Here is a 19,992-nt window from a genome sequence, read left to right as displayed (position 1 = left end):
CGACGAATCCTCCGTAGTCTGAACCATCGCGCTCCACCGCTCGAGCAAACGAGCTGCCTCCATTTTCATTATTTTTCTCTGAACCCTATTTTCTAGAAAAATGTGTTTATATACTTGGGTCCAAACCCAAGCCCAACACCAACTCGGACCCCAAAACCAGGCCCGCGTATCCCGAAATCCAATCCGGCCAAATTTTTAAATAAATAATTAATTTAATTAATTAATAAATAGATAAAAACGTATTTTAAAAATACGGGCGTTACAGTTGTGGTTTGGATCGGGTGTGTGAGCTTGTGATGGCAGAGAAGTGCTGCATAAAGCTCGAAACTTGACTCAAAGTTGCGGTGGTTGGAACTTTGGAGGTGACCGTTGGCGAGGAGATGACCTTTACAACTTATCCGGGCGGGTTTGTGTTGGATTGGGATCGTGAGTTGGCTTCTTGGATCACGAAACTTGGTTTCTATGGTAGAATTTGGACGCTTAAATGGGTTAGTTGGGGCAAATGACATTGTATGGAGGGGGGTTGGTTGATTGGTGGCGGCTAGGAAAGAGTTCTTTGCCATAATTGGTGTTGGCTAGTTGTTGGCGGGTAGAGAAGATGGAGGTGGGTTGTTTCGATCCAGATCCAATTCTCTGGCGGTTTGTATTGGTTGGGCTCGGGTTGACTGGATACTAGCTGTTATTAGCTGATATCTACGTAGACTTTAGCCTGGACAAAGGTTTTTCAACAGATGGGGATGAGAACGCCTTAGGCGTTGGTGGTTGCAGGCGGGTAGAGATGGTGTAGTTCGGGTCGCCCAGATCCATACTCTTATCTTGGGCCTGAATCCTGTTGGGCCGATAGACATGAAGACTTGGTCCTTGTTTAGTCTTCCGGCTTGGCTTGGGTTGTTTATTCATGGACATGTTTCTAGCCCAGGAAAAGTCTTTGGGCTTGGCTAGGTTGGTCATGGGCATGTGTATAGAATAGGAAAATAGCATTTGAATGGTCCAATTTGGGCATTCTCTAGTTAAAGTTTTTTAAGCCCATGTAAAAGAGGATGCTAGTGGACTTGTCTATGTAAAAAGTTCGTGTTTTTAATACAGGTGAGGGTCTGCCTAACCCTAACTTATTTGGAAATATATATATATATATATCTTATATATAATGGGAAAACTTGCCCCGTTTATTAGTCCCCGTATTCTTCTTTTTAGACCAAGCTTTTAAATCAAAAAGGTACCCAAAAGTTTCACCCACGAAATTTTCTACACTTCACGTTTGAAGGGTAAATCGGTAATTTAAAATATTTCCAGAACTATAAGACTCAACGTCTTCACAAAAGAAACGAGACGCCCACTCAACGTCTTCAGAAAAGAAACGAGACGCAGTTGTGCGGTTTCCCAATTAAGCAAAAAGTAAACCGTTCGTTCGCTTCACAGTTCCTAATATTCCCAAACACTTTGCCCCAACCAACGAAACCCTATTTTCATTTTCCCAAATCACAATTTCCATCAAGTTTCTTCAATTATTCTGGAAACTATAAAGGTCAACTTATTCAGCAAACAGAGACAAAGACACCGTTTCGGCAGTTTCAAACGTTTTTTCATCTTCGACCCAACTTTCCTCATCAGCCCTTTCGTTGGTATATTGGTAAAACGAACTCACAGAATAATAACCCGGAACAGACGCATTGTTTCGATAATTTTTTCATAAAGCGATAATCCACATTCTTTTCAAATACTCTTTTCAAATTTGAGTCTTCCTCCTGCTCAGAGATTTTATTTCTGGAAAAAGGTAAGTGAACTTCTTCAGAATAAAACTTTCTTTGTTGGAAATTACATTCAATTTTCTTATTTTGATTTGCAAGCAATCGCAGAAAATAAATTCTCCTTTTGATTTGGCAAAAGGAATGTTTCATTATGTACCACTTTGTCACTTGAACTGCGATTATGGACCACTTTAAGATATTGTTAGAATAACTCAGTTTGGTAGTTTTCGTTCCTTTATGTACTTTTGTTTGAGAGTACGTACTCATGCTTTAGATTCCTATGTTTCTACAGTTTACAACTTTGGTTTGGTACAATTTATTTTGCGATGCTCTATTCCGGTCTACAGTTCGTCATATGTTTTCTTCAATATTGAAAACCCTGACTATAAAATACAACCTCTTCAGCAAACTGCAGAGACACCGTTTCGCGGTTTCCCAATTAAGAAAGGGAAAACCGTTAGTCTAATACATGGGAGGTTATAGAAGCGAGTTTACTACCTTTTGCTTTGAGGTTCGTTGGTCTTTGTATAGACATGCATCCTAATGAAGAGTTGGCTATTTATCAGTGGAGTGGACATTCGGTATTGTCATTAGCAGGTTGGGAAGTTTTTGATGTATGTACGCAAAAGTATTTTTTAAATAAAATTGGTTAAAGTTTTTGATATTATACTTTTGACCCCAAGTAATATTGATAAAGACAAATGAAGAAGGTGTTGTGCTTGCTTTCGAAAAGCGCATTACTTCGCCATTACTGGTAAAGTTTATTCGTTAAAATGGTTTTCCTTCCTTATTGAGGTATAGGTTAAATTATATAATTTTAAGTAAGATTGGGGATCTCTGTGTATGCATGATATGGTTAAGGACTAATGAGTTTGGAACGTTTATGGGTGTAAAAATAAGTTGATTGTTTCATTCAAAAAACACGAAGATTGAATTTGTTTCATCACAGTTTGGTCTTATGGGAATCCCTATGAATCCAGGAGGTACTGTTGTTTGCCACACCCTTTAATAGTGAAGAAATAGTCGAGTCCTACCACACCTAGGACTCACTGATCTTATAAGCTTTAAGCTTTATGTGATTTAACGAGGGGTTGGGAGCTTGCAAATCCAAAATTTATTTTGCCGAGATTTCCATTAAAATTTCTAACTAAACATCACTTTTATTATTTGTGTAAGTTGATTTATAGTCTTCTTGGATCATTGGTGTTGAATATATTGTATTTTATCCCAAGTGCTAGCATAAATTGATTTATATTCTTGGTGTTTAATATATTGTGTTGATTATATTGAGTTTTATCCCAAGTGATAGTTGTCATTGAATGTTTTCTTTTCTACCTTTTCAGTTAGCTTCAGAGTGATGTATTGAGAGAATGTATCACCCAAATCGTGACTACTTTAAAGGAAAAAAAATGAAAAATTGTGGATATAGTTAAACTTTAGATTGGGCTGAAGAACTATGACCCATAGAAGACAAGTGTTTCAGTGGTTCTGTAAGCTTCCCTCTATCCCTTGGCGTAAGATGAAGGTCTGCATGCTTGGTGATGCTCAACACGTTGAAGAAGTAAGTATTGGTGTACTTGAACATAGAATTTTTGATACAGAAGTAAATTGCTCATGTGTGTGTTATGCCTTATGACAAATTGTTTGAGATGCGGTTCCATTAATTATATGTTCACGACAAATTTTTATTTTTTATTTTATTTTATTTTTCCTTTTTTTTGAAGGACAACTGCTCTAAGCTGAAATTATTGTGTAGAACTAGAATTGTGCCAATATATGTTATGTGGATATATGCTCTGCACACATTTCTATTTTATAAATCACATTTGTTGTAGTTTTGGTTTGAGAATGACGGTACTGGGTTAGGTATGTTAAAGAGGATGTAAAGCCTCATTTTATTTTTGGTTTGTGATTGAGGTTGAACTAAATAAGGCATGGGAGGCTCACATGTAATATGCAGAAAATTTAGAATTTTGTTCAAGTCATTTGACTTGGGTCCACGTATATTTTTGATTCACAGAATGGGTTGGATACCAAGGTGAAGAAGTCAAGAACGCAATTGAAGGAGAGGAAGAATAGGGCTAAGAAGGTCCGTGGAGTGTTACTGTAATTTCAAATATATAGCTGTATTAGACTCCCTGTGTTGCACCTTTGGCATAATTCTTATGTCTTTTCCTGTTTTGCCGACCAAGGCTGGGGATGCTACCAAGAAGAAGTAAAGCGAATGATCAAGATGTGTCTATGGCACCTGTTTTTGTTTAATTGAATCCAAATAAGTTCAGAGATGAATTTACTTAAACTCTTCAATTCCTTTCTTTCCTTCTTTATTATCTTCATCTATTTGATATTTTTTGTTTCACGATCATTATCGTTGTTGTTTGATGATTAGAATGACATGTGACTACAAAGGTGACGAAGAGCAACGATGACATGGGACTACTAGCAACTAGGTATGCATCCTCTTCTTCAAACCAAATCGTATGAGTTATGTTGGAATGTTTATGAGTTACGTATCAAATTGCTGTTTTGGATTGGATTTCAATGTTAAAATTGGTTGTCTTGCATAATTGGTTCGAATTTCTTTCACTAAGTTGGATTTTATCTTTACAATAGGTTTAAAGCTTGATCTAAAATGTGGGAATAATGTCAAACAGGGAAGGTTATGCCAAATTTATTGGGACGAACGGTGTTCATGGGCGTTGAGGAGATATCTACCATTCCACGAATGCAGAGGTAATGTAGAATGCGCACACGCCAAGATACAAGACGGAGACATTAGAACCTTTATCATGAGAATTACTATCTTCAGTTTTTATAATTGTTTTATTTGAATTGTTTGTTAGTATATATTTTTGTTTTCCTTAAATATAAACTTATTTTTGTATATATAATTAGAGAAATCGTCAGATGTACCTATAGAGAAATCGTCAGATGTACCTATAGTATGAACTGAGTCACATGCCAGTGTGTAAAATGTTCCAGCATAGGAACAAAATCAGGCTGATCTTTTAGTGCTCCAAATGTCCATTAACAGCCTTGGTCACTGTTAGCAGATTGCATTGAAGCTGCTGATCACTCGGCAATTCAGAAGAAACGTAGATGGTCTGCTTATCTCCTAGCCCACAGATCTGTCTAATTTTATACCCGTGTTCTCTTGCAGTTTAGCTCTGACCTCCAAAGGGAGCGTCTCCAATACCTCCTGACAGAACCCAGAAATCAAGGCTTTGACAGCCTTATCGTGGCCATTGCCTCTTTGCAGGAAGTAGAAAAGCTGATCTTCATTAACTTTGGACGTACTTGCTTCATGCTCAATACGAGATGCTGGATTCTTTGCCTGTTAAAGGGGGAAGAAATCATCTTAGAGGAATGCATACATCTAGATACCCAAATTTATTACATTTCCACATTGAAGAAAAAATATAAAGATTGAAACCAGACAATCATAGATTCATAGCTTAATATTTTATTTCCTCTCCCAGAAGCTCTGGTTTATCAAAAGATGATAATATATATAGTATCTAAACAAGCCATCTATAGGAATTCCTCGATTTCCCAGCTGAAATATCCTTGGAGAGTATTGTACTTTTAGTGATCTTCCCCTTATGTATCATCTTTGCTGATAATTTTTGTCAACGCCATAGAATAAAGCTCACCCACTGCATTATCGCCTTCCAAAACAACACTTGGGTACTTCGAAGTAATGGCAGACCCAGTCTCAACCTGAGTCTACTACATCCTTGAGCGATCACCAGCACAAATACCACGCTTCGTGACAAAGTTGTAAATCCCACTTATTCCTTCTTCGTCTCCTGCATACCAGTTCTGCACTGTGGAATATTTAATTTCATCTCCTGCATACCAGTTCTGCACTGTGGAATATTTAATTTCAGTACCTTCTGCTGTATACAACTAAACCACAGAGGCATGAAGCTGGTTTATATCGGAAGAAGGCACTGTACACCCCTCCAAATAGCCAAATAGTGATCTTTACTTCCCTCATCATCAACTATAAGTGTCCTCTCAAATTGTCCAGTTTCCATATCATTGATCCGAAAATAAGTCTGAATCAGCATTAGGCACATGATGTCTTTCAGGATATAACAAAAGACACATCTCTAAACACCGCAGAGTTTAGTTCAGCGTAAAAATTATCTTCACAAGCTAGGAACAACTTTGCCTAAATACTTCCTAACTAAATTTGGATACTCCCTAATAGCCTCAGAAATTGAACATAATATAACTAACAAACGATGTTGGATTTTTGTTTTTTAGGTTTTCACAAACAGAACTATGTTAGATCTTTGTTTAATTTGTAATCTATAGTGATTATTGCTTCTTGCTTCAAGGTGGATTCATCGAGCCAGGTTGGATTATTCTGTTCAGTAGAAATGGTGTATGTTTGTTTAACAGAGAATGGATTTGTGCTCTAAAGACTGCCAACTCCAGTAAAGTCCATAAACTCACGTGTTACAGTCACATACATTTATAGCCTTTGAATTATGTTTTGGGTTAAGAATCAGCTCAATCTATTCTCGTGGGGTTTAGATAAAGAAACTAATGTATATCTTGCAATATTTTTAGGACTTGATGGGAGGAAGAATGGAGGAGCATACTCTTTTAGATGAGTTAGATTTTTTTTTTTGCTTTGCAAGCCATTTACAAGCTCAATTTTTTCGCTCTCTCATAGTGAACTATTGTAGTATGGATAGGCTTCGATGTTAGACACTAAAGTTGACCTCGGTATGGGTAACATTGAAATTCCTAAACCGGAGGAATGGATTCCTCATCCTCGACCTAGGTTTTCATAAGGTTAACCTTGATGGAGTTCTTGACAAAAGAAAAATATGGCTTGCTTGTGCTTTCGATCACTAGGATTGTGGGATGGGAGCAGCCGTGTTTAGGCTACAAAGCCAACAAACCTTCTACAGGGATTGCATTGCGACAACAGAGCGAAATAGAAGAATGTGCAAATGGAGTGTTGAAGACTTTTGGAAATAGAAATACTTTTGTGGATTGGAGGCTTAGAGCATCTCTAGGTGGTGGTAGCATACTCTTCATATTTGAAGAATTTTTTTTAACTAGGAGCTTATACTTGCATTTCTTTCTTTTTCTGGACATGTTAAACTTGCTACTACAAACTTGGCAATTAAAAGGGGCCCAACATCTATGTATGTGGACTAGGAGCCACGGAGTGGTAATGTTACCACTTAACTTATTAGTAGAATTTCAACTGATAAAAAATAAATAAAATAAATGATGATGATGATGCTGACGATGACCACCACCACATTAGTGCTATTCTCTCCCACATCTGCAACAGCTTCTCCCCTATTGCACATTGATTCACCATGGAATAGGTCACATTACTTTTCAATTTTTCGTTAACTCATATTCGTCATAATTCATTCTACAATTTCGCATATTTTTTTATAAATTTTTTGTTTTACTTTTAGTTTGGATTTTGAATTACTTTTCATCTTTCTGCCTCCCCCTTCAATTCATTACTGTTAACGTTAACGTTAACCTTTCTTATTAACAGAATCATATCATAGCTTGCCAAAGTGGCAATGCGACTCACTCAACAAGAATTCTTACCTTTAATTTGCCACTAAAGGTAATGATCTAACCTCAAACTATAACATTAATATTCTTTATTTTTATTTTTTCCATTTGTTGTGCCCACTCTATATTAGCACGAGATTCTCCCTAAAAAAAATTTTGCATTTTGATTGTATAATTGCACTCTCTTCCTAAATTTCCGTTACGTGGAATTACGGCTAAGCATATCTTGCACTTTTATTGTTTTCCGTGAGTTTGGGTGTTGTCCGGATATCAATTTTTTTTTTTTTTAGAAAGTGTTTAATGATTTGGGGTGTTGATGGTTTACTCATAGATTTCTTCCTAAATCATGTTGTCATTATCGGAGACAGTCATTTATCAATAGTTTTGGTACCAATCAATTTTGAATAGTGGTTACCGTTATATGAACATCTTTTTCCAAGGTTTGACACAATTCTGGTGACCCTATTATTGCTTCAAATACTTGACTGTTTCATAATAATTCTTTGTTTATTTTTTTGGCTTTTTTTTTGTCTTATCCATTTTCTTGGTCAAGTGGAGATTCTTCATTGTATCTCACGGCTTTTCTTTGTCGTCTTTGATGTTTTTATTATTACTTTGTGAGTGTAATGACTTTGTCATACACAGGCTGCTTGCTTAGATAAATACTATGTCGCAATGTAAGACAGTGATCAAATGGTGTCAACGTGTCTTGCTCCGTACATATTGTATAACATCTGCATCGCAAAATGCTTAGGTGCTTTATTGTCATTTTCATCTCACATTTTAGTCTTAGTAAGTATTTTGCCTTTCCGTATTTTTGTTCTCCAATCCCAAGGGATTATTCTCCACGAATAAACTCCATAAAACGGTGGCGTTCTTTGCTTCCTTATTAATGCACGTGAATAAAACTCTTCAATACTATTCTCTTCTTTAATTTCTAGGCAAATGCCAAAATGGTCTTCTTTGTCTTCAGATTAAGGTTTTACTCCCTTTTAAATTTTCTTCCTTTTTCCCCATTTATTTGTTGCTAATTAATGCTTTGCCTCGAACTGTGAATGTATTTACTCCAAGGCGACTACATTGTGGGTTTCGTATAATTTCTATTTGATATTGTTTTCTTGCCGTTTCCAATGCTTATTTATGTTTTGATTACTCATTTGGATTGTAAAATTCCATAATAGTTCTGCTCAATCAAGGCTTTTAACCGACAGTTTATGCTCAAACTCGTTGGTATGGTATATTGTCCCTTCTACATTGAAGAACTTCTATAATATTTTTATATTGTAGGAATACCCTTTCGTTTTTCCTCAACTTTGAATATAATCAATGTTATGGTTCCTTTCTAAACATTCCATGAATCTCTTTTTGGGTTTTCCACTATCCATCATTGGACGCAATTTTCATCCTAGAGTGTGCAAATATAAAAAAAAATGGCATTTGTTAGTAGCTACAATTTCTTTCTTTGTCCAAACTACCTGTTTATTTAAGCCGACAAAAAAAAATAACGAATGTATTCGTTAGATCATATTGAAGACAATAATAGTAATAATAATAATAAAAGTTACTATTCTTGCATTTTTTTAAAGATATTTTATTCTGCAGTGTAGAATAGTAATTATGTTGCAGACCATGATATAATATTCTTATATCTTACAGGTAGTACACTCATATGAATCCAACAATGTTCTTCAATCACATATAAATGCTCGACAAGATAATTACACAACCAGCAGCACAAAAGTTAATCTCATCAACATAATACCTATTTTTTTGGTAAATTAGGTTGTGGCATATGTGGCATATGCACTAATAATTATATATTGACTAAATTACAGACGGTTAAATACCTTTTTTGATATAGTTATTCTCAACATAGAAGGGTAGCATAAATCGAATTGAAGTGTTTTTTTTTTCTTATATATATATATATATATATATATTTTTAAAAAAAAAAAAAAATGAATATGAGCTTTGTCAGACCTTGACCTGTATTAATCTAAAACATGTTACATAATCCATTCAAACAGATGTAATATGTTACTATTCTATTTTACATACGTTCGTTCCTTTAATTTTCTCCACCCTATTTTCTTTTTTATCACGTGCAACGCACGTGCCCGTTTACTAGTATATATAATGAAATAAAATGGGGAATAGTATATATATTTGCCGTAATTTTAAACTAAATTCCGGCAAAAAAAAAAAAGAAAAAACTTTAAACTAAATGAGTATGTTACCTATTGAGGAAGGAGGAAGATGGGTGCTTTCTTCTTGGTCTGATATATTTTTTTTTTCTCCTTGCAAGAGATGGGGTTGTCGTCCATACTAAAAATCGAGCTTTAGACACGCATAACTATGTATTACAATCCAATATTTTAATCGACTTCATCTAATTTCACAACATTTTCTTAATTTACAATGATATAATTTCCCTTTCAAACAATTACATTACAATATTAACATCATTCTAACATTGGAAAGTTATGAACATGGTTTCTTTCACCCCATAACCAAAACAACACAATCCACGGATAAACTAACAACCCAATTTCAGAAAACCAACAACTGAATCATTATTTTAACATAGTCTAAACTATAAAAGAAGAGAAGAAATGTCCTTTGAGAACGCATAGTTTCTGGCCTTGACTGTTTCAATGACATTGTCGCATATATTCCCACCCAAGAGAGTAGTTGAAGAGAGGTTTATATCACTGTTACAAAACACGGTTAGGAGTTTGAAACACATTAAACTGATTCACTGTCTAATTATCACTAACGGATTTGAACAAAATGAATATATTGCACCTAAGTTTATTTCCGCATGTGCTGGACTGAAGAAAATGTTGTATGCCCAAAGAGTTTTCTATCGAGTTTTCGAACCCAATGTGCTTCTTTGGAATGCCATGTTTAAAGGGTATGCTGACAATGAGTTTTATAGACAAACACTGGTTTTGTTTAATCAGATGAATACCAAATATGTGAGACCCAATTGTTTTACATTCCCTGTTGTGTTAAAGTCATGTACCAAGTGTTCTGCTTTGAGTGAAGGGAAGGAAGTCCATTGCATTGTGGTGAAAATTGGGTTTAGTGATAACCATTTTATAGGTACAAATTTGGTTGATATGTATTCAAGTGGGGGAGAAGTTGAATCTGCTTATCTTGTATTTGTTGAAATGACCGTGAAGAATATAGTTGCGTGGACTACAATTATATCTGCGTACATTTCATACGGTGACATTGAATCTGCTCGTGGCCTCTTTGATAAGACGTGTGAGCGTGATGTTATCTTGTGGAACATTATGATTTCTGGTTATATTGGTAAAGGTGACATGGGTATGGCAAGGAAGCTTTTCGATGAGATGAACGTGAGAGATGTCATGTCATGGAACACTATTATGACTGGTTATTTTAATAATGATGACCTTGAGGAAGGTGAGAGGTTCTTTGAAGAGATACCTCAGAAGAATGTATTCTCTTGGAATGGGTTGATTGCGGGGTATGCCAGTAAAGGTAGGTTCTTTCAGGTTTTGGAAGCTTTCAAAAGAATGTTGGCTGAGTCAAGTGTTTGTCCCAGTGATGCAACACTTGTTTACGCCTTATCTGCTTGCTCACGATTAGGAGCTCTAGGATTGGGTAAGTGGATACATACTTATGCGGAGAGCAATGGCTTAAAAGAAAATGTCTTCATTGGGAATGCATTGATTGATATGTACTCGAGAGGTGGAAGCATAGACACTGCAGTTGCCGTGTTCAATGGCATGGGATTAAAGGACTTGATCACTTGGAATAGCATGATCGGTGGCTTAGCAACACATGGTCGTGGTACTGATGCTTTATACATATTTGAGCAGATGAGGAATAATGGAGAGACACCCGATAGGATCACCTTCATTGGTGTCTTGAGTGCATGTTCACATATGGGTCTAATTGATGTAGGGCTTTCATATTTTAACTCGATGACTAAAGATTACTCCATTGTGCCTGAGATCGAGCATTACGGATGCATGGTTGATCTCTTAGCACGTTCTGGTCAGCTTAATGAAGCTGTTTATTTCATTAGGAAGATGCCTATTGAAGCAGACGATGTTATTTGGAGTACCTTACTTGGCGCTTGCAAGACTTATGGAAATGTTCAACTGGCTGAGCTTGCTCTTGAATGGCTTATCAAACTCGAGCCAAAGGACCCTGCAAACTATGTCATGCTTTCAAACATATATGGGGATACCAAGAGGTGGGCAGATCTTGCCAGATTGAAATTAGTGATGAGGGGAACGGGGATCAAGAAACCACCAGGGTGTAGCTTGATTGAGGTGGATGACAGTGTTACTGAGTTCTTCTCATCAGATAAGAGGCACCCTGCTAGTGCTAATATTTACCAAGTGTTGAATGGTTTGAGAGTGCTTTTAAAATCATCTTGGTGTGGACCAGAGCTTGAGGAGCTCGTAGAAGGAAACTGAAGAAAAGACGAGCAGCTATGAAGACTGAGGAAAACATCTTTCTTTCTACCCTCTTATCATGCGGGCCAGTGTTTTATCAACCTGCAAAGTTTCTCTACTTGCCATGAAACTTGATGATTACAAATTTTCAAGTACATTATCGGAATATGATATTTCACTTCCCTGCAGGTAGTAGTACCATATCACAAATCTCAGAATGTTGGTTAAATGTCGAAGTGATAGTCTACATTTAATACCCTATATTCGGTAGTTTGTCATTTGACTATGTGAGCCAGTGTCATTCTTCTCCCTTTCATACCATGCAGTTGGACGCCATGGTAAGCTAGATGAAGGTTTGCTTTGAAACTTTTGTACCTTTAGCACCCACAGCAAGAGTGAACTAGCAAAACAGAACAAATCTCATCTTTTCACTTGGAAAAAAGAAATCTAATGGCTGCCAGCCTTAATTCAGCTGTGAAGGTACAATATTACTTTATCCTACCATTTTCTTTTATTAGTTGTACCTTCCTGTCAGGCTGTGGTTAATTGTTTAATATCTTCTTGCTGCAATTTTACTGTTCTTGAAATATTTAGTGTGAATTATATTTGCATGAAGTCACGTTTAAATTGTTTTTGGGGAGCAGGAATGTATATCATACATTGTGCTGGCAATTATTATATTCCTTCTTAACTATCATATTCAGGACTTGCAAGCAGTATATGTGAACTATCGGCTAAAGCTGATCAGGTGGCTGTTAGTTGTGTTTGTCCAAGATTCATTAGTTAGTGATTTTGGTGATATTTAATAATTTTTTATTATTATGGTGATGAAGTACTTCTTGAAAAAACATATATGTTTTGGTTCATATGTTAAGCGACATGTGTTTCGTTTGTTTGTAGTTTTTATTCATTCTAAATTCTAATGAGTATATATTCTTATACTTTTGTCCAGAATGATATATTAGCTGTCACAATCTAGTACTTCGTAATTATCTAATATTATTTGTTTAGTTGAATTGGGATTCTAGGTTACTAGGTTAGTGTCTGTAAATGATTTTAGTGAAGTCTAGCTGCGTTAAATAGTACGTAAAATGCACGACTTGTATGCACTTTCAATTATTTCTTTTACTATGTATGCACAGCCTGTATAGATCATAAACTTATGCACTCTTTTTTACTCCTAATTAGCTTCTGAAATCAACTATTGAGAAGTTCTGAGAAAACAAGATGGATTTTCACATGGTTTTTGTTGGCTTTAGATACGACATGATCTGATAGGGTGCCCAAAGTCTGATTTGGTGGATTGTGGAACAGAAATGAGTGTCTGTAGGATAAAAAAAATAATCAAGAACATTTGTTATGGATTTGTAACCAGTATGAGAATAGTTGTGGTTGAGAAGTCTCGTGCTCTTGGGAGGACGGCTGTAGCAGACCTTGATGTATCTTGTTGGCGGAAGCTTCAACAATAGATGAACATCAATAAGATTTAATAAATCAAACACCTAAATCTAGGGTTTAGACCTTCAAACATGATGAAAGAATAATATTCAATAACAACCATCTTATAATGAAGGCTGGCATGCCTTTATATAATAATCCACGTTCCTAATTCTAGTTGGACTCCAAATAGAAACTACTAAACAACCTATTACTAAAACCAATAAAGACTAAGGAAATAGAGAGTAGTTACTAATTCTTAAACTAATAACCAATTAAGAAACAGGAGGCAGCCATCTTGACATTAGGATGACTTCAGCATGATGTCATCAATGCTCATGCATCAGACCTTCTTCTAGTTTGACAGCTTTCGTTACTAGAGCTTTGCTAGGCTCTCCTTCTGTCTCCAGTCCCTCATCCCTGTTCCTGTGGATAATTAACTGGCCTAACCGCTATTCACCAGCTTCTGACCTTCTCTTCCAAGCTCTCCTGCTTCTGCAGGATTGCGATCAGCCACAGTTCCAAATCCAGTTACAGTTGTGCTTGTAGTTTCAATTTTTGCACACCTACGATTGGCAGTCAGCTCGTAAATATACCTGCTTTAGCGATAAATGAAGTGATGAACTCACCACTCACATTCGAGAAGAAGTTCATTGGTGTATTTTATTCTGGTGACATACTCTTAGTTTATTGTACTGTACTCCGAAGGAAAATAACTGAAACGTAAGAAACTTGACGAGATGCTTTAGAGCCAACCTTTATGAAATAAGTGAAAGCAACATATTGTGGATAGGTTAAACTTTAGTAAGAATGTAGTTACAGATGTACAGTAGATTCTAAAATATGACAAGTTCCAATATTGTGTGTCTACATTTACAAGGATGAGTTGATTATGATGATGCGACCCAATGAGTTTAAGCTGGATGGTTGAAATGGAGGTGTTCTGGGGAGTGGTTTGGGATATTGTTAAAAAATGATGGACACTGATTACTTGATAGTGACAACTTCCGATATCTTGGGCCTATTATTCATTAGTATCGGATGATGTGGCCCAAAGAGTTTAAGCTGGATGGTTGAAGTGGAGGTCTGCTGGGGATTGGTTTGGGACCAGCACATCTGGATAAAAAGGAAAGTCAAGTTTTTGTAAAGAGCATTACGAGCATCAATGATTTCATGGAGCATAATGTTGAGCAATTAAAAAGATGTGCGCAGAGTTACTATAGCAAAGATGGGACTTTCCAGATAGATGCTTTAAAGGAGTATACAGGTTGAGAGTTTCAACTTCTAAAAGAGCAAGAGATAGACTAACAATGGCATGGAATAGAGTGTGACAAAGATGGACTTTAATTACCAGAGACTATGGTATTGGACCACATTAGATGGAAGAATAGGATGCCTTCAGGCTCAGCTGGCTCTGACTATTTGGATCAAGGCATTGAGGTTGTTGCTGTTGGCTGCGTCTGCTATATGGTTGGCATGTAGCCAGGTTGGTCTCTTCCCCTCATAGTAGCATTTTAGCAGCCCCTGTTATATTTTACCTGAATCATGTATACCCAAATCCAAAGGACAAGGCAAATCAATTTCTTATAGGTCAAAACTCGTACTTGTAGAAATGGTTATTAAGTAGCGTCATCCTTGATGATTGAAATTTTACAAAACTTGGGAAGAAAAGCTTCATTGTCATGAATGAGACTAGCCGTTTTATACATTGTTGTGTCAAACAATCATGATCAAAGATGACATGCAAGTTTTCTTTAATTGCTTTTGTTATGTAATTAGTATGTGGTTATTGTTATTTCCAATTTGTTCCAAAACTAGCATATTTGATAATTTTTATTTTGGTTTTTCTAAACCAATTAAGGATAGGACTTAGGTGCTTTCCTATTGGATTTTCAAATAGAGTTAGGAGTCATTGGTGCTTAATTATCAGTGCGCTGATCTCCTAAAAGGCTTGATGCACGCCTTAAGGCACAAGCCTCAATGCGTTTTTTTAAATAATACCTGAAAAGATTACAGTTGCTAACTATATTTTAATCAATTTAAGCATTTAAGCTGTGTCATTTTACTCTTTCAAGTTAGACAAAGGATTTTGTATTAATCTTTCTACCAAACAATTTAAGCAGAAGACAGATTTAGGTAAGCAAAACACCTAACACGTCCATGAGAATTTTAAAAGATTGAAGTTTATAATGTGACCCTCAGAATGCCTTTCCTTGAGACAGTTTGGGTGAAGAAAGTTTGATGGTTATTGATGGTACTGGGTTTGGCCCATTTGTGATAAGGATTCCTTAGTTCATATGATAGAAGGTCCAAAGAGAGCCAGAACTGCAATGTTTAGAAGGCTCTAGGTGAGTTGCATTACCTTTTCGTCTACTCGATTCACAAGAGTGATGTAATTGACTGAAGCTATTAAGCTGACATTTTACTTTTTTAAACTTACACAAAGGGTTTTGTATGAATATTTTAACAAACACTTAGAGCAGAAGACAGATGTAGGTATGAAAACAGTTTACACGTCCATATGAGATTTAAGAGATTGAAATTTTTATTGTGGCCTGTGTAATTACTTTCCATGAGACGGTTTCGGTGACTAAAGTTTGATGTCCAATTGATGGTACTGGGTTGGCCCGTTTGTGAGAAGGATCCCTCAACATGACAGATCATATTATAGAAGTTCCAAAGAGAGCCAGAACCACGTCATAGAAGGCTCTACGAGTTGCATTTCCCTTTCTTCTACATGATTCACAAGAGTGAAATAATTGATTTAAGCAATTAAGCTGTGACATTTTACTCTTTTAAGTTAGACAATGGGGTTCCTATTAATCTTTCAACAAACAGTTAGAGCAGGAGACAGATGTAGGTAAGCAAAACACTTTACTCGTCCATATGAGATTAAGGAGATAAAAGTTTTTATTGTGAACTGCGAAATGCTTTTCCATCAGACGATTTGCGTGGCAAAGGTCTGATGTCCACTGATGGTGGTGGGTGGTCCGTTTGTGAGAATGATCCCTCTAACCATATAATGGAAGGTCTAAAGAAAGCCACAACCGGAGCTCTACTTGAGTTGCATTATTATCCAGAACTGCACTTTTTAATAACATGCATCTGTTATGCTTGTCAGGGGTAAAAGGTATCTTTTCTTTTGCCCCTTAATAATGGAGCCTTTTAGACCTTTCTTATGTTTAATTGAGGGTATATAAGTATTATGAGGTTGTAGTAGGAGTTTCTAGTCCTTGCTTTAGTTTGCATCCTTAGGCTGTGTTGGTGATGCAAATTCTTGGGAAAACGATGCAAGAAAGTTAGCTATGATTGAGAGGAAAGAGGGAGAGAGAAAAAAAATCCCCTCATTGAAAAAGGGAGTTACTATACTTTTTTTCTGCTCCTATTAATTTTGAGTGTTTTGTCCCTCTTTTCTTTTTGTAGCAGAATTCTATCTCGTTTTGAACTTTTGATGCAAAATTTTGATCCAGCAAACCAAACACAGCAGTAGTACTTGCATGTTAAACAAAGCTGTTATCCTGGTTGAATCAAATTCCTCAAGGGCATGTATTACACATCTCAGTTAGTCTGCAATATAAAATGGAGAACCTGGATAAGCATGGTGTTGTTGCAGTATGGTTATTTTGTTTTGCTTTCGTTATTTCCTTCTGTTTTTGTTTTTTATATTTGTTTTTCTCCCCATTTTAAACTGGAATAAACTTATCACCATGTATTGAATTTCTTATGTAATTATGTATACAAACCCATGTTGACCAAGAGTTGAATGGTGCTAGTGCTAATAGTTACTGAACTTATACCATCTTCATTGCTGCTAGTGCTAATATTTACCAAGTGTTGGATGGTTTGAGAGTGCTTTAAAAATTGTCTTGGTATGGACCAGAGCTTGAGGAGCTCGTAAAACGACAAGCAGCCATGAAGACTGAGGAAAACATCTTTCTTTCTACCCTCTTATCATGCGGGCCAGTGTTTTATCTATCGGCAAAGTTTCTCTACTTGTCATGAATGATTACAAATATTCAAGCATATTGTCGGAATATGAAATGTCACTACCTTACAGGTAGTTCCATATCATAAATCTCAAAATATTGTGCGGTTAAGTAGTGAATAGCAATAGACTGATGCAACTGATCCAATAACATAGTGTTGCATCTTTACACTGTCTAGTTGGTGTTTGCAGTCTGACATTGGTCGGCTGCACATGTAACTCCATTCTTCTCCCTTTCATACCATGCAGTTGGATGCCATGATAAGCTAAATGAAGATTTGTATTGAAAGTTGTTGCACCTTGACTGCCCGCAGCAGGAGTGAACTAGCAAAACAGAACAAAATATTGTCTTTCCGCTTAGAAAAAGTGATCTAATGGCTGCCATCCATAGTTCAGCTGCGAAGGTACTTCATGACTTTACCCTTCCATTTTCTTTTATTACTTCTATCTTCCTGTCAGGCTGTGGTTAATTTGTTAATATTTTACCGCTGTAATTTTTCTGTTCTTGAAATATTTATTGTGAATGATATTCGCTTGAAGTCATGTTTAAATTGTTTTTGGGGAGCACCAAAATATATCATGCATTGCGCTGGCAATTATGATATTCCTTCTTAACTATCATATTCTGAACTTGCAAGGAGTATTTGTGAACTATCTGCACAGGTGTCTGTTAGTTGTGTTACAACTTACATGTGCTCACTTTAGTTGATCCTGCCATAACAAATAAAGGAAAGTGGCTTTGACAAAACTTATAGATATGTGTACATTGTCAAAGATGAAGTGGCAATGAGAAATTTTGGACAGGTCTTTTTTGTTCTTTTTGGGGATCGTATAAACTTGAAACCCTTTTGACAATGCTATAAATATTCAAGCGAATTACTTTCACAGGGTGGTCATAGATCAGAAAATGCCATAGAGAATCACTTGTAACAGTTACAATATTCGGTGAGAATAAATATTTGTGATGGTGGCATTGATATCCTGTGAAGGTCTGTTCTCATGTGAAGCTGCATCAGTTTGACCATTATCCAAGTTATGGCAGAATCTTGCTGTTATTATACTTGAGTAGTGTAACTTGTTAGTATTAAAAGTTGTGTTGGTGAACATGTGGTGGAATTTGATATTTCATCTTAAATGTTTGCAGGTTGACCACTAATGGAGGATCTGGTCAGAGTTACTAAGACGACTGGTGGTTCGTGATAAAAACAATGTCCTGAAAAGCTCATTTTTAATGACTCTGTATTCTATTTTGAGGTGTATGGTAGATTTGGCAAATGGGTTCTGGTTTTGGCAAGTAATTTCTCATATATTGCACAACTGTTCTTAAGTAAATTTTGTAGGTAGGGATGATTGAATGGCTACTTTGTCTGAAATTATACAAATATCTAGTCAGTCTCTCTTACATGGTTCATGACCGGAAGAGGAGCTCTACTTGGAGAACAACAAAGTGGACAAGAGGGTACGGTACCTTTAATGTAATTGTTTTTACCCAGTAAACATACGTTTGTGTAAACTTTATATCTTTTGTAATTTGTAATGTATATGTACTAGTTAGTGCCCATGCCTTCGGCACGGATTTCATAGAGTGGCATTCCAGATAGATTGATTCAAAAGTACACATGTATTAGTATAATGGAAATGGAGATTTGAGAAGTAGGTAACTCGAAAAGTATAATGCGTTAATAAATAACAACTTATTTAGTAATGAGCAGTTTTATTTTAAAAATTGTGTCACTAATTTACTGAAAGCATTTGGGAAATAGGTGAATATAATGTATAACATTTTTAGTAAGGAAAACACGGGTAATTGGATAACATAAAAAAAAAAATTAAAATGTCTTGAAAAGTAGTTTGTTGTTGGCAAACTATTCATCAAGTTGAAGTCGATGTAATAAGGTTATTTGATAATTTGGTTGAACTTTATCCATATAAGGTTACGGTTGTGAAATGGTAGAAGTACTATGAAATCCATAAAGCATTTTGAAATGAGGCAAATTGCAAAGCTTATATCAACTATCAAGTAGGTCAGTGCCTCCGATTATTTCTCTAAATACAGAAGCTCTATGTTTTCTAAATTTGCCATCAATGCACTTCTAGAAGCTTGGATGTGATGGAGATACCAAGAACATTATTGTTGGCTTATTATAATTTATTTGTATACACAAATCTCTTGGAATTTGAATACACTAAGTTTTGTAATGTTAATCTGATCTGCTGCTATCATACTAAAATCTAAACCTTTCAACTCCATTAAGTATAATATATCTATCATCTCGACCATTATATAAAGATAAAGTCAGTCTTTCTATTGTTTTTCCTTAATAAGAACTCCACGCCCAATTCTATTCATAATCATTTAAATATTCTGCATTCAACTTCCAAGTTTCTTCAAGCAATCTGGCCTAATTGCATGAAATATTGGGTGTCTCGATATGCTTCAATTGTATATATACGAACCCAGTCATCCTAAAGAGTATTAGAACACGCAGTTGTAGCACATTCTAAATGTTGTACACGATAGCACATACCAATGCCCTAATCGTGTCAGATTTTGCATTATTGTTTTTGGTACTCATAATCCAATACTGGACCATCCTAAGTTAAGACAATAAGCAAAATAGGCCAAGAGTAATCACTTCATTTCCAAAATAAGATCATTTTTTAAAAAGGCATTGTGCATAATGAATGGCATGACATTTCCGAAAAAAGGGAGCTCAATGAAAGGAATGTAATATCTTAGTGCATTTTGGGTGGTAAACATTGTGCAAAAATATCTTAGTGCACTTGTAAGTTGTTAACATATTTTGATATAGAAAGGCAAGCT

At 35.9% G+C, this 19,992-nt stretch overlaps 1 long non-coding RNA gene and 1 pseudogene across 9 annotated transcripts; both read left to right on the top strand.

Moving 5' to 3' along the window:
* The first annotated feature begins 1,311 nt into the window (after positions 1-1,311).
* Positions 1,312-7,305, top strand: LOC147510865 (uncharacterized). 6 transcript variants are annotated; one of them, XR_015219051.1, is made up of 5 exons: positions 1,312-1,774; positions 3,092-3,309; positions 3,769-4,198; positions 4,362-4,481; positions 4,909-5,188. It is a non-coding gene; the product is annotated as an uncharacterized LOC147510865 (long non-coding RNA). The 6 variants fall into 6 exon arrangements; XR_015219050.1 differs by lacking the exon at positions 4,909-5,188 and adding an exon at positions 7,288-7,305 and having other exon boundaries at positions 1,313-1,774; positions 4,403-4,481; XR_015219049.1 differs by lacking the exon at positions 4,909-5,188 and adding an exon at positions 6,330-6,591 and having other exon boundaries at positions 1,313-1,774; positions 4,403-4,481.
* Positions 7,306-9,950: 2,645 nt separating this feature from the next.
* LOC147510864 (pentatricopeptide repeat-containing protein At2g20540 pseudogene) lies at positions 9,951-18,873 on the top strand (annotated as a pseudogene). Of its 3 annotated transcripts, XR_015219046.1 has the most exons (5): positions 9,951-11,935; positions 12,073-12,226; positions 17,064-17,240; positions 17,418-17,572; positions 18,313-18,873. The product of XR_015219046.1 is annotated as a pentatricopeptide repeat-containing protein At2g20540 pseudogene, transcript variant X3 (transcript). The 3 variants fall into 3 exon arrangements; XR_015219044.1 differs by lacking the exon at positions 17,064-17,240; XR_015219045.1 differs by lacking the exon at positions 17,064-17,240 and having other exon boundaries at positions 9,951-11,938.
* The last annotated feature ends 1,119 nt before the right edge of the window (positions 18,874-19,992 follow it).

This window comes from Coptis chinensis, chromosome 3 (assembly GCF_015680905.1).
Source record: "Coptis chinensis isolate HL-2020 chromosome 3, ASM1568090v1, whole genome shotgun sequence".
NCBI classification, from domain to species: Eukaryota; Viridiplantae; Streptophyta; class Magnoliopsida; order Ranunculales; family Ranunculaceae; genus Coptis; species Coptis chinensis.
Note: the sequence above shows the minus strand (reverse complement) of the source record. Positions and strands in the feature narration are given on the sequence as shown.